The following is a 7,573-nucleotide window of genomic DNA, read 5'->3' as shown; positions in this document are numbered from 1 at the left end:
TAAAGGCTTTACTCTCTCAACTCTCTCTCATTCTAGGGTTGAAAATAAGCTTACAGCTTGACTTGTCTAAAGAACAAATGGTCTTGAAGAAAACTCACATGTTTATTGCATCTTAGTGTAAGTCATATAAAGATGTCACAGGCCATATGGTCTCTGTCACAACTACTCAATTCTGCCATTGTAGAGTGTCAGTAGCCCTAGACAATACATAAACAAATGGTCATGGCTATGTTCCAATAAAGTTTTGTTTACAAAAACTGATGTCAGGTCAGATTTGGTCCTTAGCTCATAGTTTGGGACCCTGCTCTAGATGACTCTGCTTCTAGCCACAGCTGCCATCTGATTGTGATTGCATGAGAGACCTTAAGCAAGACCAGCAGAAAACTGCCTTGTTAAGTCTAATCAGCCCAGTGAATGGTGGGAAAAAATAAAATGGCTGCTTTCTAAATCCCATTCAACTTTGAGGTGATTTGTTACATAGCAGCATACCACTAAAACAATGGTACAGTGCAATGATCTTTAAATATTTCTTTTTACTTGAGTACCCCTTAACATTTTGGAAAGTTATGTAGACTCTTGCACATTTTCAGATCGTTATCTAAAAGTTTTCACTCAAAATGTAAATTCTTGCGAAGGATATAATTTCCAACAGAGTGAAAATTGTAATAATTTTAAAGAGAACTGTTTTATCAATTTTTAAGCGTATCAAAAGGTCCATAGTAGCCATTTTTTGAGTTTTTATATATGTATTTATTTTTAACTTTTATTTTAAGTTCAGTGGTATATGTGCAGGTTTGTTATATAGGTAAACTTACGTCATGGGAATTTGTTGTATAGATTACCGCAGCTATTAAGCCTAGTACCCATTAGTTATTTTTCCTGATCCTCTCCCTCCTTCCCACCCTCCACCCTGCAATAGGCCTCAATGTGTGTTGTTCCCCTCTGTGTGTCCATGTGTTCTCATCATTTAACTCCCACTTATAAGTAAGAACATGCAGAATTTGGTTTTCTGTTCCTGCATTAGTTTACTAAGGATAATGGCCTCCAGCTCCGTCCATGTTCCTGCAAAGGACATGATCTTGTTCTTTTTTATGGTATAGTAGCCATTTTCAAAAAGACAGGAATAAGCTTTTCTGACATTTGGAAGTTTTATATTCTTTCTTTTTCTTTTTTCTTCCATTTTGTTTTGTTTTGTTTTGTTTTTTTAGAGACAGGGTCTTGTTCTGTTGACTGGGCTGGAGTTCACTGGTGCCATCCTAGCTCACTGCAACATCAAACTTTTGGGCTCAACCAGTCCTCTGCCTCAGCCTTCCAAGCAGCTGGGACTACAGGCATGTACCACCACACCTGACTAATTTGTAAAATGGTTTTTGTTTTTAAAAAAAAAAAGATGGAGTCTTGCTACATTGCCTAGGCTGGTCTCAAACTCCTGGCCTCAAAGCAATTCTCCTGCCTTGACCTCCCAAAGCGATGGAATTATAGATGTAAGCCACTGTGTCACCCTTTTTCTTTTTGACATATATATATATTTTTTAGGTGGAGTCTTGCTCTGTTGCCCAGGCTGGAGTGCAGTGGTGCGATCTCAGCTCACTGCAAGCTCCACTTCTGGGTTCACGCCATTCTCCTGCCTCAGCCTCCCGAATAGCTGGGACTACAGGCGCCTGCCACCGCACCCGGCTAATTTTTTGTATTTTTAGTAGAGACGGGGTTTCACCATGTTAGCCAGGATGGTCTCGATCTCCTGACCTCATGATCTGCCCGCCTCAGCCTCCCAAAGTGCTGGGATTACAGGCGTGAGCCGCTGTGCCCAGCCTCTTTGACATACATTACCATTCTATTTCCTCCATAGAATTTTAAGCTAATATATGTTTATGTTGAAATATTCTCCTGATTGGTAATTCCCACAATTTTCTCTCTCCCTCTCTTTTTTTTTTTTTTGAGACAGAGTCTAGCTCTGTTGCCCAGGCTGGAGTGCAATGGTATAATCTCAGCTCACTGCAACCTCCACCTCCCGGGATCAAGTGATTCTCCTGCCTCACCCTCCCTAGTAGTTGGGATTACAGGCGCCCACCACCACGCCCAACTAATTTTTGTATTTTTAGTAGAGATGGGGTTTCGCGTGTTGGTCAGGCTGGTCTCGAACTCCTGACCTCAGGTGATCCACCCACCTTGGCCTCCCAAATTGCTGGGATTACAGGCGTGAGCCACCGCGCCCCGCCCTACTATTCTATTTTTAAGAGAGAACAAGCAAAAGAGAGAGTCATGGAGTCTTGCCACTCCTTTATCCCATGGATAAAATCAGGTGTTGATTGCTGCCTCTTCAACCATGCTCTCTGCTTCATTCTCAAGGGATTTCCTCAGGAAAATTCATTTTTTTGACAATGTGGGGGAGATGAAAGAGGATAAGGTTGCTAAATGAAAATCGTCATCATTCTCCCTCACTCCATTCGACATTATCTCTGAGTTCACGTCGTCCCCCAGTGACAGCCAGGATATCCTGCTCCAATGCCTAACATTCCCCTTATATGTAAGATGGGAAAGACACCAAGCCCCTGATCTTTAAAATTTCTTCACAATCAGTCAAGTTTTATTTACAATTCGTTGACTATGTACAAAGTGCTAATGTAGGCACTAAGATGAACAAAATGGACAAAAATCCCCGCCTTACTGGAGGTTACCTTCCAGTGAGGGCTGACAGACAATAAATGAATGAAGGAATAAGTAATATGTCAGTAGGTAAGTAAGTAAAAAACGTGATATGAACAATAAATGCTATACAAAATAGAAAGCAGGTAAAAGGGATAGAATGCAGGGCGGAAGTAGGGGTTGCAGTTTGAATACACTGGTGAGGGGAGGCTTCCCTAAGAAGGGGACATTGAAGCAAAGACCTGAAGGCAGTGAGGAGGGTGGCCATGAGGATATGTGGGAAAGAGCTTTCCAGCAGAGAATAGTCTGGAGGCAGGAGGAGGTCCTGAAGCTGAGGGAAAGCGCAACAGAAATGAGGTTAGGGAGTTCAGGCACCAGGTTGTCTGGGTCCTTACCATTCATCTCTAGGACCAGTGCGGTCCTCACACAAGGGGCCTCTCCTCTGGGTCCCATGCTTTAGAGGGCGCTGCTCTGGCTTTCTCCTGCCAATATCCCACCCCAAAAGCAAAGAATTCAGTGGACCAATGGGCATGCTAACCCTAAATGTATGCTCCCCTTCTGGACATAATCCCGGAACCCCTGCCCGAGGCACCCAAACCCACGCACATGCTCGTTTCATGTGAGTCAACGTGTTCCCTCCTTAAGGAGTGTTTATATTTTTAGTTTTGTAATTGCTGATGGTGAGTTGAAAGACTGACTTCTTCTGAGGGAATTTCAAGCAAAGGAAGCTGGTAACTCTGTTTAGAGTCAAGGATCACTCTACCCAATGTAACACAAAACCTAAGAGGTAATGCAAAGGACAGGATCAGCAGTGAAGAAAACACTTGGGATTGCCATGTCTTAAGAAATTGACATCAGAAGCTCCCATAAGGTTTGTCTTCTGAAATTTCCTTTTCTGTTTCAAAAATCTGAGCTGAACAATATTGTCAATGGTCTCACACTTTAGATTCACTAGGGATTCTTCTGGGAAACTTGTTAAAATTCAGATACCCGAGCTCCATCAAAGATGTTCCCAATCAGAACCTCTGAAAATCAGACCAAGAATTTTCATGGTAACAGATTTCCTAGCTGATTTTTGCCCAGATGGATCTTGAACTGTCCTTTCACAACGATGTGGTACAAACTGTGTGTGATTGGGTGTTAGACAAACATGGGTTTAAATCGTAAGTCTACCATTAACCAGTCAGGTGACTAAGCAATTTTCTTACCTTCTTTCCATCTTAGTTACCTCACCTGTAAAAATGAAGATAAATAATGATAATTTCAGAGGTTCTGAGGGTTGCTGAAATACCTTGTGTTGTCCATGTCACAGAGCACATGGTTCGTGGTAGAGATGCTCAGTAAGCCTCTTTCCTGCTTGCAGTACAAGAGCTGTCTTCTTACCTACTTACAGAGAAATACAGAAAGTATGTCAAGATGGCCAGGATGAAGTCTTCTCATTTTGAACGATTGAAGAGCAGTGATAATATTGAAAATAAACCAAAAAGCCAACTGATATCCTCCTGTATCGTGTTTTACCCAAAATGATTTTTTTTCTCTCTTTGTAAGAAATTACACACACACCCACACACGCACACACAGGCTGATAGTATCAAGCTGTCTTTGATTACTTCTGGGCAAATGCATGGCAGGGCATCTGAAAACCACAACTGGAGACATCATTTCTGATGGGCCTAATGCTCTGGGTATTTCCTTTCAACTGAACTTGGGGAAAGTACTTTGATATAATGTACATATGGAAATATTTTACAACATTCTTTAAAAGTTAGATACTTTATTCAGGAAGTATGTAAAACACACTTTTCAATGTGTATGGCTAAATTCCTTGTCATTTCTAAGCTAGAATATTTTTGTTTTGTTTTGTTTTGTTAAATTGATCTCAGTGTGTAAGAAAGGACCATATTAACAGCCCAGGAGATAGAGTCTTTTTTCTGGGCTTCTGGCAGACAGCAGGAACAGCTGCTGCTTAAGCATACCCCAAATGTTTTACCTCTGGAAAGATCATTTCTGGAGGTAAGCAGGCACTTTGATTTCCCATTCTCTCTGAAAGGTGTCGGTGGGAATGGTAGGGGAATAGCTGGCCATTTACTTGGGGTTTTGGTTCTGAGGCCATCGCCACATTTCACATGTGCAATCAAATTGCAACCTGGGTTCTGGTTCAAATTATTTTGAAGTGATTAAAGCCTGTTGTTTTAAATGCCTTTCTAATCTTAGGGTAAAACATTCCTTGGGAAAATGTTCTTCAATCGCAAGAATCTAACAGTGGTTACTTTCAGGGAGAAGCAATAGGGAAGGGGAGAAGATGATAAGGGGAAGGTGACATTTGCTTTGCATTTTAAAATTATTTGTACTCTTTGAATTTATAACTCCAAACATGTCATCTTATTTTTTAAAAGAGGAATCATCTGTATAATGGTGTTGTAGACCATTTTTGTTATTAATTCTCTTTAAATTTCTGAATTGAAAAATGAAATCTAGTAAGTATACTTTTGAAAGCTTAGCTAGAAATTATTTATTTTTAAGATTCAATTACCAAAACGTGCCAAATACACTTTGTTTTTTCTTTTTTAGTTTACAAGCCTATGTGTAAAATATTTGTAAGGCAACTAGATATAAAAAATACCATGGGTTTGATATTTTATTCATCTGAAAATGATGCTTTCACAAGATTTTTTTCTTTCATCATTAAAGAAGTAAATCATTTGCATTTTAAAGATATGCTCAAATGCTGTGGGATGCGGCTTTTCCCATTTATGTAATGTTTAATTGCATTTACTTGACCACAGCATTGAGGCAAGTTTCTTTAAAATAAGTTTGCCTTCTCATTATGCTTGAGAATATAGTTTGTAAATCTCAAAGTATCAAAAATATACTTGGTTGAGGATAAAATTATGCAGGACTATGATTCCTATAAAAGAGAACTCCTGCCCTACTGTGGCCACAGAAAGGAATTACACGTGGGCAGCTGTTAGAAAAATGCCGTTGTTATTTAGTTGAATTGCAACAGCTTTGCAAGTGAGGTAAAAAACGTGTAGATCTAAAGTTATTTTTCTTTAACACGGTTTAATATCTATGTGCATCTGTGGGTGTTTTTTTTTTTAATCTGGGTCCCTAATGTTGCAAAACAATTTATTCTTCACAGTGGCTGTCCCAACTCTACCTCTCTTCCTAATGCAACACTCAGTCTTACTCCCAGCAGCCTTCTAATACTTGTAAATGTAGAAACTATCAGTTATGAACTTCTGTAGCTCCCTTTTCATCTTTGGTACCTCAAAACTTTAATGTATGTAAAAGCATGGGCTTTGAAATTGGCAAACCTTGAGCTCTATCAATTTCTGGCTGTATCAACTTGAGCATGTTGCCCGATTTCTATGAGCCTCAGTTTTCTTATCTAAAAAATGAAATTAATAATGCCTACTCCAAAGAATTATTGGATGGATTAAGTAAGACAACCTAATACAACTCCTGTGCATAGTAGATACTAAGTGTTGGTTGCCTTATGCCTCTAATCTTCTTTCTGCTCTCTTTTCTTTAAAAGATGGCATGCATCTTTTCCAGGGTAAATTTTACCCCTGTTGAACTATATCCCACACTTTCTTGCCATGACCCTGATTCTATTCAGTTACTTAACTCCTTCCCCTCCCTCTGACATCTTTGGTCCCTTCCTCTCCACAGTTTTATTCTCTCGTCTTATACAAACATGCCCAAGTCTCATCATCCATAAAAACCTCTGTCATTACCACTTCAGCTGTCGTCTTTTGTTCATACACAGCTGTGTTGGGTGCCATAAATCATTCACTACTATTATTTTTAAAATCCCTATCACTACTTCTCCCCTCTGCAATCTGCCTTCTCCTGCCAACATGCTACTGAAATTAATGAATTAATTCATCTAATATTTACAAGCATTTATCATGATACCATGTCCCAGGCACTGTGCTCAGTAACTTAAGTCATTATAATACTGTGTGCTTGACAATATATTGTACTTACTGGCCAAAAGTCACCAATGTCTAATTGTCAAGCTAAATGTCTTCTTTCAGTTTCACTCTATCTGACATGCTGGAAACTTCCCTTTCCAAGGCTCCTTTGCTACCGCTCCCTTGGCTCTTCTGTTCCTTTGATCTTGCTGTATTTACTTTGTAGTATCCTCCTAATCATGGGGGTGATTCCCTAGGCATCCATCTTCAGCTTTCTTCTCTCTCACTCTTTTAACTTTACTCTGTGAATTTCCTATAATTATACACTACATTTGGTGTGTGTGTGTGTGTGTGCGTGCATTTTTCTAGGAAGGAGTTCATAGCTTTTTTCAGCTCTGCAAGGAGGTCTATGACCCTCCCAATAACAACCCTGACCAGTTCCACCTCATGTATAGTCACGTTCTTCCACTGTGATGACTCCCGTTATCCTCCACATGCTACTGATTCCTGGATCTCCAATCCTAAACCTCTTTCCCATGCTCCAACGACCATCTTCCCGACTCTGCCAAGGTCCCTCCTGGAGGGTCCTTCTAGAATAATCGTTCTTATCAGGCAGGTGGCAGAACCTCTGTCTCCCACTCCTTGCATGTCCCTCCGTGAGACTGGGATGGGTTGAGGATGATGGGAGGGGTGCATGTATAATCCGAGTCCCTGGGGTGCAGAAGCTCTGTTCTGACCTTGCCTCTTGCTATCCATGGAATTACTGCTTGACCCTGGCCATTTTCCCATTCTCCTCTGGTTCCAGGAAAAGCCTTCTCCGGCCCAGCTCTTGGACACAGCTGTAGTGTTGCCTGGAGCCATTGTTAACGCAATTCACTTTCATCAGAGCCCTCTCTTTCCAGAGTGTTCAAGCCCTATATTTATTTATTTATTTATTTATTTATTTATTTATTTATTTATTTTATTTTATTTTATTTTATTTTATTTATTTATTTATTTTTGAGACG

This window comes from Rhinopithecus bieti, unplaced genomic scaffold (assembly GCF_001698545.2).
Source record: "Rhinopithecus bieti isolate Rb0 unplaced genomic scaffold, ASM169854v2 scaffold_35077, whole genome shotgun sequence".
Taxonomy (NCBI): Eukaryota; Metazoa; Chordata; class Mammalia; order Primates; family Cercopithecidae; genus Rhinopithecus; species Rhinopithecus bieti.
The sequence above is the reverse complement of the archived record's forward strand: the minus strand, read 5'-3'. Positions refer to the sequence as shown.